Raw genomic sequence first — 13185 nt, 5'->3', positions numbered from 1 at the left:
AAACTCATGTTAAATGAACGCCAGCATATACACCTGCCACCGTTTAAAGTGCCTGATTAACCCCAAATAAATTTCTGATGCTTCAGTTGGCTTTTTCTGGCAATTTTCTTCTTTCTAGGTTTGGTGCTAACACTGACTCCTATTTCAGTATTCATAATTTCTTCCACCTTGGAAGCTTATGTTAGAATGCAAAACAAAATCAGTAAAAGCCTACAAAGAGATAACAAAACAAAAGAAATTCCATGGTTGGATGAAAAAAAAATTGAGCATCTAGCCTAAAAGCTGGCGACTATATAGCGACAATGAAGTCGTCTTGTGCTAAATGCAATGGCATCTTAATTACTGACACTGACAGCAAGGGTGCAATTATAGCAATAACTGACTGCTTTGAAAACAACAGTAAAACAACAAAGCTGACACTTCTGCACAACACTCTATATACGTACATCATGTATCCAGTATTTATCTGATTGATTCTTTTACCATTTGTCAGCATGACAGTGAGTCCATGGAGCGAAATGAAAAGCAATAGTGTAGTAAAGACCTAGTGGAGCTGCAGGGAGCACATGAATGCCAGCGACAGAAGCACAAAAGCGCGGCACTCGTGTGACGCCAGTCCCATTGGACCGACACTCCTCGCTGACATTTACTTACTGGGTGGATGTGCACCCTCCTCCTCCTCCTCCTCCTCCTCCTCCTCCTCTCATAAAAAGACATGCCCATCTGTCACTTTCTTCATCTTTCTTCATCTCCTCAAGGATTATTATTTTTTTTTATAACCTTGAGTTGTTGTTGCTTTGTGTCTTGTATTTCCTGTCATAATATTTATGACACCACACATGAGTGTTGTGTCTTTTCTCATAGGACTCTTTCGGCCACCAAGCTAATGACATAATCGTGTTTGAATCAAGCTTATTTTAGTTAACGAAAGCTAGCGGTAAAACAAAAATTCAAAACACAATTTCGTTAAGGAAATGAAATAAAAACGAAAATGCTTTGAAAAAAACGAACAAACTGAAACTACAAAACTAAAACTAAAAATGTCATTTGTTTTAGTCGTTGGTCATTAATTTATACTGCATGAGCCTTTGGGGATGATTTTAAGTGTGTTTGAAAGTGAGGAGTTTCATTTCATTTAACTAAGCCGAATTGCAACGCTCCGTAAAAATGTCTTACTTTTTAAAAATGTTACCATGGTGTTTATTAAATATTGCACACAATACAATTAAAAAAAAGAGAAAGAAAACGAAATACAAAAAATACTGAAACTAAAACTAGTAAAAACAGAACCACCCTGAAAACTAATTAAAACTAATTAAAAAACTAAACAAAACGAAATAAAAACTAAAATGAAAATTCCAAAACTATAATAACCCTGGTTTGAATATATATTTTTAATTTTTTTTATTTCAATTAATGGGAGGTACAGTAATTCAATTAAACGTTTAATAAATTAATGTCTTTATGAAGCTTTGCAGAATTTATGATATGAGTAGTAATTAATTTATTTGATATTTATCTTTTTATATTTTTTTCAACTTTTATTTATTTATTTTTTAAAGAGGCTTCAAATTGTTGATTGCCACTCTTAGCTGAAGGTTACTGCCAAACTTAACGTAACTTAACGTTGAGTATTTAAATATAACATCCGCTAGCTTAATGCTAACATCAATGGGCACATCGGCTAACAATTAGCATCTACGTGGCAGTGTTGTTAGGAATGCTCATCAGAAAACAAAGTGCAGCAACACGGGCAGACGGATAATCTAATAATATTCACAGGTATTCATATTCTTTATCCTCTGTGAAGAATAACCTGTGTGTCTATGCTATTCATAATATATGCTAATATCATGCTAATATACTGTATTAGCTGCACCAGCTAGGCAAAATATTACAAATGGCACTCAGTGTGATATATACATACAGTAGAATAACATATTGTGAAAGTATTCTTCATGCAGTACTTTGTGAAGAGGAATCACATTTCCCATTTCTTAAACCCACTGACCGCACGTGCACGTGCACGCGCACGTGCACACGCAGTGTTACATATAGAACGCCACGCTTGTCTCTATTCAGTACCATGGTCCGCTCCCCCGAGACGTTCCCTGCCTCCTTTGCAGTCGCGAATCCGCGTTGCGAAGCTTCCGTCTTCGTTTCCCGACGTCGGCGACGAAGCGGAGATGACAGAAGTATGAGCGCACAAAAAGGCGAAACCAGCTGTGGCCTGAATGTGTCACGTTCAAACGTCACTTTGTGCACCGGCTGCGGGACTTGAACATAAGCGGGAAGAGCACCGGAACGCTTTACGGGGGCGCCGTCAGCCTTAATGGAGTCTGAGAGGCAGCTCGAGAATCCATGCTTCTTCTGTTTTCTTCACAACATTTGAGTCTAAAAACATTTTTTAGCTGTTGGAAGACAACGTTTGGGCCCCAAAAATATTTCTACTTGACTACCATTTTCCATGCTGTCACGTTAGAGTGATTTCAGTTTTGCTCTATATTCATTGTGGATGTTTACCCCTTTGGGTGTTTCATGACTTGTAGCACAATCCTTAATATGTTTTCTAAAGTTTGGTTGTTCTTTCAAACTTCCTCCAACTTTCATATTACCTCCACGGAAATTGACTGTACGGGCGACATTTGTAACTGTTGTAGTCAGAAATTGAAATGAAAGAAAAGTTAAGTCAAACATTTTATTTGCAATATGCTTTATGCACACCCACTAGTCTAAACCGGGTATTGTGATTAATATTGCGTTTGTGGATTATGAATTAAGCAGAAAAATCCACCCAGGGGGCGGCCATTTTATCTTGTACTGACACTTGCTGTCGACTGAAAATAGCATCACATTTGCGCAAGGCTCAGGTAATGACCAATCACGGCTCAGCTTGTAAATGCCACATGACCAAACTCAGAAATCAAGTTGTGATGTTATTTTCAGGACAAAATGGCCGCCCCTGAAATGGGGGCGCATTTGTGCTAATTCCCTAGAAGGAGTCACTGATCTGAATATATGACGATAGCCCATACACGCCCGTGCAAGCCGTTAAAGTCACAGGGCGGCCATCTTGCTCCTCCCATCTTGCTAACAGACTACTGTATAAACTATATGGTATATGTACAGATTAGACATATACAGCTCATAGGCAGTTAGTTTAGGGCCGGGGGTGGTCACTATTTTTTAACAATTAATATATTTAAAAAAATTAACAAGTGGACGGTATGTGCTGCTTTGAAGACCTCCTTTTTCTTTTATCGCTCAGTTCCTTAAGCACCAATATTAGATTTGGCAGAGGCTACTGTCTCAAATGTTCTCCAATTTCAATACTGTAAATGTATATGATCGTGTGCTGAGAAACGTTTCTTGGGAGGAGCAATATGGCGGCCTCGCGACTTTCAAAGTCTTGGCCTATCGGCAATCCAGTCATACATTCAGATCAGTGGTAGGAGTTCAACAAAGTACGAACCCTAGAATTACTCTAAAATGGCTGCTTCAACTCAAAATGGCTGACACAATTTCAGGCATGGGTGCTTGAGACTATTTTTAAATTTGTTGTGTGCATGCTGACACGATGGGTTAAATAGTTGCCGGGGCTCATACTTTATAACTTTCTAGAGGGCGCTACAGAGTAAGCTTTGAGGGGGTTAGAATTTTAAAATAAACACTTTTTTTTCACATCTTGTAAATATTTGTGACATTTTAGGCCCACAATTTTTTGTTATTTGTAGAAGAATAATCCTAATTTTTTTTAAATAAGCTTTTTTTGATATGCCAAAGCACAATTTGTACCTCCCTCTCACTTCTATGCTGTCCTTCCTGGCCCAAAATAGTTTGTCTATCTCGTTGTGTCTGTGTCTGTGTGAGTGGACACAGTAATAAAAAGAAAATAAGCTCATCCTTAAGCAGTTCAACCATGCATCACCCCCTGCGTCACAAAAAAAGTAGTCCCCTGCACATTGTTGATAGTCGTACAAATCTGCATGGCATGCAGTCACTTCCTTACAAATGCCACTGAGCTTAATATAAAGTACACACAAAATGGAAAACATGCAAAGCCTTTTTATTTTTTCTTGGGTGGTGGTGAACAAATGCCATTGCTGCCTTGGAGGCATTTCAAGAGAGCAAAGTGTGAAATTAACAATGGAAAAGCAAAAACAAACACGGGCGACAGTGAAGGAATTTATCGCCGACGCTGTCCAGCGACAGGAACATTTTTGGCAGCGCTTGCGTCAGCTCGGTGCGGTTATAAAGAACCCAGGAATATTTCTAAAGAATAAAATGAATATACAATCCGGAGTGCTTTGAGGATATAGTGCCTTTGATGCGTTCAGGGTTGATGCAAATGAGAATAGATCATTGCCGGCGCCATTTTTTTTTTTTTTGTGCTCCCGTCTCGTGAAAGTGATGAGTTCAGACAGACGGGAAGACGAGCGAGCGTCGCTTCCAAAAAGAGCTTGGAAACAATATTGGCTTCAGTCAATGTAAGCAGCGTGTGACGCTTATTAGAAGCTTATCTGAATACTCTGCACAGGACGCCGAGTAGAAAAATAGGATGTGCTCAAATTACGTGCGGCAAAGTCTGCTGCAAATAAAACCGCAAAATGCAGTCGAACCTGCAATTTACAATGGGAAAGTAGAAGTTACACTTTTATTTCCTGCAAGGTCGTGATTAAAAAAAAAAGCATACAATTGTTTGTAGTTATTTGGAACAGAGGTAGACGAACGGGAAAGAGCCGCATGCTGCTTCATGTCTAGTAAATTCCCAAAGAAAAGAGGAGAAATTGCATAGAGCATCTGGAATGCAGTATACATGGTCTTCATAATAACAAGTGAGCTACCTCATGATCACGAACATACAATTGCTTACTTGAAATAGAACATATAAGAATCAATTTGGACAATTAGCCACATGCTGCGTCACTTCACTCAAGGCAACTTTTGTGTGTTTGTGCGCGCGCTTGTGAATTGCAACAAAAAGGGCAAAGGTGGAGCCAGATGTGCTTCGTTGCAGGAAGAACCGGTGGAAGATGACCTGATGAGCCATGTGGACTTAACTCGCTCATCTGTTGCCACCTACGACGGCTCCCTCGGGGGCCACTTTCACTCCTAAAATTGCCCCATTTTACAACTGGGATGGAAAAGTCAGCCAAGTGTCATCCAAAATGGTGCGTTGGACTTCGAATTAGATTATCGGTCAGAAGTGTGGAGTAAAGTCTTATCGCATTTACTTATGAGATTGTGCCCAGGTCTTAATTAGACGAGGGGGGACGAGGTTAGCTACTTGAGATTAGCAATGGTGAGGTGCTGCGATACTGGGCATCCCAATTGGATATGATGCATGTCTCAATGCTAAAGAGGGCCCATAAGAGTCCAAATGTATGCGAGGGGATTATTTCATGTCCACAAGTCACAGTAAGAAACTGAAAAGTTACTTTCAGTAAAAACTGTCCTTGGTGATGTCTAACTGGATAGACTATCAGCCTATAGCCCTAGTGGTGAGCTAATGCTAAATGCTATCTTGGTTGCCAGTTCAACAGCGCTAAACAAGTCGATTCACCATTGTCCAACCCTTTTTTCTTCTTTGTCCCGGCAGCTTTCGGAAGTAGTAGTATGCATGCCTTCCATCATTTGACCTCTGAGCAGTCCGAGCTGCTATCTGCTACAGATGGCCGGCGAGTCAGTTTGCTGCTCATTGCTCACCCAGGTACCGTTGCTCTCACCTTGCACGCACAGGCACACACATGCACGTGAACGCGAGTGGCGCTGGCAGCTGACATTGCTCGGAGAGTGCCAAAGGGCCTCGGGCGCGTCCCAGTGGTGCCGGCCAAGATCTCGCACAACTCACCAGAGAGAGCCCTCGTTGCGTAAACTGATGCCCTCCTCGAGAGCTAACTAGCGTCACTCACGGAAAATGTTTATTATTCATGAGATAGGCACAGCAGTGGTGCAAAATTTGGCCTGTGACCAACAACGGGTTCAATACCGATGAACGGCGCTGTTGCTGCTTGTAGTTACACCCGCTAACCGGTGGACCAGTTGGCTGACTAGGTTCAGTATTAAACCTTTTGAACTTTGTGAGCCAATGAAGTCAAAGCCCAAAATAAGTCGGTAGCCCCTTTCACACGGCCTTCCTGGCAAATTGCAAATTGACGCAGAACAAGTGTGCATTTACATACATAGCCAATGCGGCTGATGTTTAGAACCACGGTGACGTCAAGGCCAGAGTCTGAGATGGCGAACGTGGACTGAATCTCAGGTGTTAAGCGACTGTATGTCAAAGAAAACCTCACCAGACCGGTTCCACCAATCAACAAGAACTTGGGTGGACAAAAGTCTCAAGGAACCATTCACCAAATTAAACGGGAGGTCAGCCATTTTGGGAGAATTCCAGGGTTCATACTTTCATACAAACATACATACTTTTGTACTTGCATAGAAATTCCGACTAGGAATTCTGCCTAAATGATCCCTAATCAAAAACTGGGGTCCTAGACAGATGGCCGACACTAGCTTATTGGCCTACGGCGCCATCTATTGTGGGCAGAGAGTATCTTCAAAGTCTCTCATGCAGTGCCGTAATCTGGGGTAATAAGGGATGATAATAAATTGGGTGGACATGTCTCATGCCTGAGATTGCATTGGTTTGAAGCAGTCATTTTGGGTGAATTCCAGGGCTCGTGTCTTGACGAACTTCAGTTTTACCAGAGCATAGCGTCAAAGTCTCTCACTCCGTAGTTTACCCAGGAAAATTGGAGAGAGGAAAAAAAAAGTCGCCCCTATCACCAATTTCACAATCGACACCAAATGAGTTAGACGTGTCTATCGTAACAGGACGCATGGGAAAAAGCACCCATGCCTAAAATTAAACAGGAAGTTGGTCGTCTTAATTGGAAGCATTCATTTCTGGACCATTCCAGGGCTGATCAAGCCCAAATGAGCCCCCGATCGGAAGCAGGTATCCAAGACAGATGGGCGACGCTAATTTGCCAGGATTTTTTTTTTTGTGTGCTTTTGCCAAACGTTGGTACCGAGTTTGATGATCTTTTCAAGGACTTTCCAATAAAAATGGGGCGTTTAATTTTGCTTGAGTCACACTTGCCCTTCACGAGCCAAGTCATCAATAACATGACGAGACAACATGAGAGCCACCGACATGTTTTGCCAGCTGTCGTTTCAAGGCTTGTAAACACGCTCCACCTGCACGAGCACATGCGTGCCGTGTAGGTTATTAACAGCGTCCTTGTTGACATTGTGCCACGCAAAGGGCACTTTGTGTGTTTGCACAGGGTGTGTGCGCTTTTCAGATCTTTTGACTTGCAGCGTTAAGAGTGTTAATGCGTTCCGAGTGCTGTGCGTTCTCTTTGAAGACTTTGAAGTAGTCAGACAGATGAAAGCGTTTTCTCTCACTGATGCCCCCCGCCACCACCACCACCGCACCCTCGTCCTATAACCCCCACTCTCCACCTTGCTTTTCCACCGTAATCCGACGGCGTGCCAGGCAGGCTCCGCCTTCCGCCCTCGCCGTCACGTTGACGCGCGCCACGCTGCTCGTTTTCTTTTTGAAGGGAAATGGATTTAAGAGAAGTGCTTCGGAGCACTTTTGTCAGGTGAATGTCCCTCAGTGGAGTGCACGGATGGCTAGATGCTTGCTAAGAGCAGGTAGAAAGAAAAGACACCACACTTTTTAAAGCCTCCCATCGGATCCACTTCCTACCTTAAATATTTGCAAAATAGGCTACCAGTTAAAATGATGAGTAATGACCATATAAGCGGAAATACAACCATGAATAAAAGCAGATGTGGGCATTCCATCAATATTGACGGAAGGACCATCAATGCGTCAATAACTGATGCCCATTTTGTTGACGACTGACGGGAAACTTTGAAATATTGACGAACTTAGCATTGACGGAAAAGAGTTTTCGTCCATCAATATAATCGGCAATTTGTCAATAAATTCAATGACGGACATCCCATTTCGCCGACGGATTGACAAATGCCCACTTCGAATGATGGAATAATTGACGGACGGAATAATTTTGCTGAACAAACGACGAATGACGGATTGATGGTTCGGCTTGAAATATTGACGGATTGACGATGATATAAGGGTGTCCCGACTGTTGACGAGTGCCAAATGATGGACGCTCGAAATTCATTGACACACCCACCTCTGAGTAAAAGTAGCATAATACTGTACATGTCTCTATACTGGCTGCTTAGTACAATACAGCTAAACAAATCAGCTTCATTTTTAGTCTTGATAAGAAAAGACTTGACTCCCGTACACATTGCGAGTCCTTTAAGTTTAAAATGGCTTACCTTAACTAGAATCCCACGTCACATTGTGGCCAAAAGTAGAATCCTGGTCGTTTATTGTGCCTTTCGTTGCTTTAAATCCTTGTTGTGGCGTAAGGAAGTCGCATGCAAAACTAGCGATATGTCACACATTTGTTGCCATGAGTACTGCTTCTTTTTCTACTTTCATCTGGTGGTTGAGGTCCTTCTGCTTTCTTTCGACATTTGACAAATATATTTGGTTCCTTATTGCGACTTTCTGGCCACCAAAGGTATTTGGCGACCACCAGGACAATTCGGGAACGGGGATTGTTGGTGCCAGTCCAATTTATAATTTCAATAAAAACAAGTGGCATGATCAGCCAAATTACGAAAATATAATAGCTACAATGTTGACCTTAGATCAATCTGGTATTGGTTCTGTTTTTTTTATTTTTTATTGCAATGTAATTCCTGAAGGATTGATCAAATAGAGCCCTTAAAAGAAACATCTGCAGATTAAAGACTGAGAACCAAACTTATGTTATACTACCAGGTAGGCTTTTTAAGGATTCCTACCCTGTTCCTGTACCATGTGAAAATTTTTATTATAAAAGCTTGGAGTAAGCACACAAACATTTATTCACAGAGCTTACGATCGCTAGATTGCTAACATGCTAACGTCTGTGCAGTCACGCGCGACAATTCGTTCAAATTAGTGCTGATAACGCTGAGCCAAGTGAAGATCGACGCGCTCCTCCCGAGTGTGTCATTTAAATATGCACTTTTCATAGTTAGTTGACTGCCTAATTTGCTGCTACCTAGCGCTTAGGTCAATCTACTCCCAGCAAGTCCTGTGCAACGACGGAGACAGCAGACGGCATTAGAAAGTGGAATGAGAAGTTACGTGTGCGTGGGGCGGGGGAGGGGGTTGAAGATGGGCCATGGCGTCCCGCATTCATCAGCGTGAATGTCAGAGAGAAGAGATTAGCATGCCGACGAACTTGGTGGAGGTTAATTCGAGAGCGGGCCAAGCATTTGTAACCCGGGAAAAAAAAGGGAGATTAATTACTGTGACGGCGTCCACGCATGGAGCTCGCTGCTCCTGTTTGCACTCGTTTTCATGCTTGAAAATGTACGCGGTGGTACGGAACAACCCTTCGCTTAGCTCATGTTCGCTTCAAAGCCGCTTTTGTTCCTGTTAGAAAAGGGCAGGACAACTATTGAAGAGAAAAAAAAAGGTTGCGAAATGTATGTTGTTAAAGACACCATGAGGACAATGTGCTAGAGGAGAACTGGAGGACAACAAAATTCAAACCAGTAGTGACAAGCATATGGAAGCTCGCCAGTATAGACCAACAGTCCACTTCTTCACTCGGTGCCTCTCCTTGTCAAACGGATGGACGATGCAAGTTACTGGCGATCCAAATCAAAGTCCTTTGTTTACAAAATGTTCTGACCAAGAGTCATGAACGTGTCTTATAAATTGTTATGGCAATTCACCACTCTGTGGCTACCCCGAGAAGCTAACCGAGCAGAATACGTTTTCACCCGGCACTCCTGGTCAAAACATCACAAATGGATGATTTCAGAGAACAATAACCCTCCAACAAGTTTTAGCAAGCACGTTGGCATTTTTTTTTCTTCATATATTTGGTCTCATTAAGTTGAGCATGACTTGGGCAGTTATGCTATTAAGCTAACTATAGGGCAGCTTGCCACTCACTGGCTAGCTGGATAAGCTAACTTAGCAGTCAAATATAGACTCTGTGCTCAATCTTCTCAATACATAACAAACAGATCAAGTCAGATGCTATTTGAAACCTTTAAGTCCTCAGTGAGGCGCTTAAGCATTTGACAGATGAAGTCATGATTTTGAATTAAAAAAATCATTTTGGAAAGAAGGACAGTATTATTATTACTGCTCTCTCACAGACACAAAAAAGTGTCAACTGACATTGCAAATGCATATTGCTGCAAATGTTGTTTTTGGCAGGCTGCATTCAGTTTGCATGTCACCCTTTTATCTCCCCTGCGAACGAGCGCATGATGGACGAATCAAAATTCAAGCATATTAAGATGTGCAAAAAAACGTTCCAGCAGGAAATCCGCAACACAGGATCACTTTGATTCGAAGAGGCAAAATGCAATTGTGGTCAAATAAGTACAAGTTGTAAAAGGCATAATAATGATTGGTTTTGAGTGTAATGTTGCTTGTTTTGACTTTACACTGTACCGCTTTTATCATTTCAGCTGCATTTCAGTAAATAAAAATCCCTTTATTAGTCAAATATTGATTCCCCAAATGGCAAAGGTCATTTGAAAAACACTAAAACAACTGCAAAGTGGCTACTAAATTGGCAAACGGAAAATGTTTTTCTCTCACCACAGTACAATCACGGCAGCTCCATTCCGTCCATTTCCTTTCACTTGAAACTTGGACTACCCTTGCTGATATTTTCTTCCCTGGAATCTGGTGACTCATTGTGCTATTTTCACACACAAAGTGCTCATCAAAATGAGCCTCAAAGTGGTTTAATCAGTCTGCTCGGATGTGGCGTGGCGCGGTTCGAATTCAAGCACAGCGAGGAAGGATCCCAGGCCTCAAAGACAACAACAAAAATATTCACGGGTTATTCCTCACCATCGGAGCCTTCCAGCCAAGTGAGCAAATATCAGCCGTCTAATTGAGGGAATGACTTTTCACTGGCCGGCTGATGACAGGCAGGCTACAGGCCATTTTCAATTACCCGCAGAGCAAAGCTGTGTTTGAATGCCATTGAATTGAGCAATGGGCCGGCTTTGGGCTTTGCTGATGTGCGTTAACCTCTTTATTCTCAGGAAATGGAGTGCGTAGCTGAAGTGAACTTTTCAAAAAGTGTGATAACTTGCGGATGAGTAATGAAGAAGAAAGGAGGAGGAGAGGCAAGAATAGAAATGTGGAGGTTGTGGCAAGGGGAGGAATACTTTGGAATTTGATTGAACGGATTTATGTCAACGCTTTTGGCACGTCGATCATTAAATTAGTCACCTCAACTTTTTTTTTTTCATATAGTTTAATGAAATCTCAAAAAGATTTCCCTCAGGTCTTGTTTCACAGCAGTATGACACATATTTGAGTGGGGCGACATGAGCTCATCTCAACCAATTTTTTTGGGCGCGCGCTGCAGGAATGTTTTGAAACTTGACACTCAAATGAGTACCATCCAATTATTTATTTTTTGCTATAAAATATGTATTTGAAGATCAATAAAAACGCTTGCCTTCAATGTCAGAAGCAGGCACCACAGTTTCTTTGGTTGAAGCCAACTCTACACTTTAAATAACACAGAAGAGGATTAGGGCCAGTGGAGAGAGAAAAAAAAAAGTTGTATTTTAAGAATTTGCACTTTAAAGTCAGAATTCTGACTTTAAGGTTGTTGAAATAAGCCCCGAGAGATACAAAATCTCGTTTACGAGGGGGTCCCACACAAAAAATATAACAAGGCAATCATAACGACACAGCAGACAGAAAAGACAGGAAACAAATAAGAAAAGAAAAAAAAAACATAGAATACAATAACAGTTAACAACTTTATTCTCAGAATTCTGACTTTAAAATGAGAATAAAGTCAGAATTTTTTTAGATTAAAGTCAGAATCCTGCCAACCTTTTTTCTCTCTCTCTCTCTTCACTGGTCCTAATCCTCTTCCGTAAAATAATAATAATAAAAAACTAATAAAACCTTTTCCCCGCAGGAACAAAAACAGCGGCGTTCAAACAGAGATATTGAAGACCACTACATTGCTAACCAAAACAGCAGCACATACGGAGTAGGCTGAACAATGATGAAAAATAGCTTTAAAAGACTCAAATTTGCCCTCAGGTATTAACAGGGTAAGAAAAAGGCAACCGCCGTCCGCATTTGCAACCTTCCACTGAGCTTCATCCCACTTCCACAGCAGCTCCTTTTACCCTATTAGCGCTGCTAGTGAAAACGCACCTGAGCGGGATTGTCAACGTGCACAATGGGCTTTAAATCCAAGCGTTCCCCGCGGACACAGCGGCGGCTTAAGAAAAAAAAGAGAGAGAAAAAAAAACGCCGGCTCGAGGCTCGGATTTGTCTATGTCGCTCTTAAAAAAAATACACTTAAAGAGCATTAAGGGAAAAGCAATGTGCACAGTCACCCTTCAGGAGGGAGAAATACAGCTCAATATTCTAAACTAAGAACTCATTTGCATACATCAGCGTTTTTTCGTTGTTGTTGCATGCGCTGTGGGGAGTGTTTACTTCATTATCGCGCAAAGACGGCCAGCGTTTCTGTTCCTTGATAGCTCACAATGGAGGATGAAGGGAGGAACAAAAACAGAATGTAGAGCGTGGAGGTTTGGAAGGAGAACACGGGAGCGCGGAGGTCCGATCCTCTGGGGAAAGCGTTCCAGTCACACGGACGCGGATCTGGAACGGTTTCCGTGCGAAATTAATTGAGTTTCCTCTTCTCTTAATTACTTCTTCTTCTTCTTTTTTAACAAAAAAAAGAGCAAAGGGAAAAGGGGAGAGAGTTCATTTTTTCCCCAATTTGTCACAAGGGATGGATGGATGGTTGGGAGGGAATGGCGATGAATCCTGGAAAAAGCGGCTGAATCACACGCAAGGGAACAAGCAGGGGAATAAAAGGCCGCTCTATCTGAGACTGTAATCACTGTATTGCGGCGCTCTAGGTGAACCCAACTCTGATCCGTCATGATAAGATAGCGGCAATGTCAACCTGTAAACTCATTCAAGAGGTGCTCGCGTGCGCCTCCGATTTCTTATCCGGAAGTTCAATTCATCAAAAGTAAACGGGCGTGTCTAATATTTGCCGTGGCGTTATCGACGCCTCTCACAAAGGATGCTGGATTTGCCTCTGGTTCCGCTTGGCC

General features: G+C 42.0%; 1 protein-coding gene across 1 annotated transcript in view; it reads right to left on the bottom strand.

The window, feature by feature from the left end:
• The window catches only part of rtn4rl1b (reticulon 4 receptor-like 1b), a 145763-nt gene that overhangs the window by 96290 nt on the left and 36288 nt on the right, over positions 1–13185 (bottom strand). The gene's annotated exons all lie outside the window — the stretch shown is intronic.

The sequence above is a fragment of the Leptonotus elevatus genome, chromosome 7, assembly GCF_054856555.1.
Source record: "Leptonotus elevatus isolate MCC_2025b chromosome 7, RoL_Lele_1.0, whole genome shotgun sequence".
Taxonomy (NCBI): domain Eukaryota; kingdom Metazoa; phylum Chordata; class Actinopteri; order Syngnathiformes; family Syngnathidae; genus Leptonotus; species Leptonotus elevatus.
This window is presented reverse-complemented; position numbering and strand designations above follow the sequence as displayed.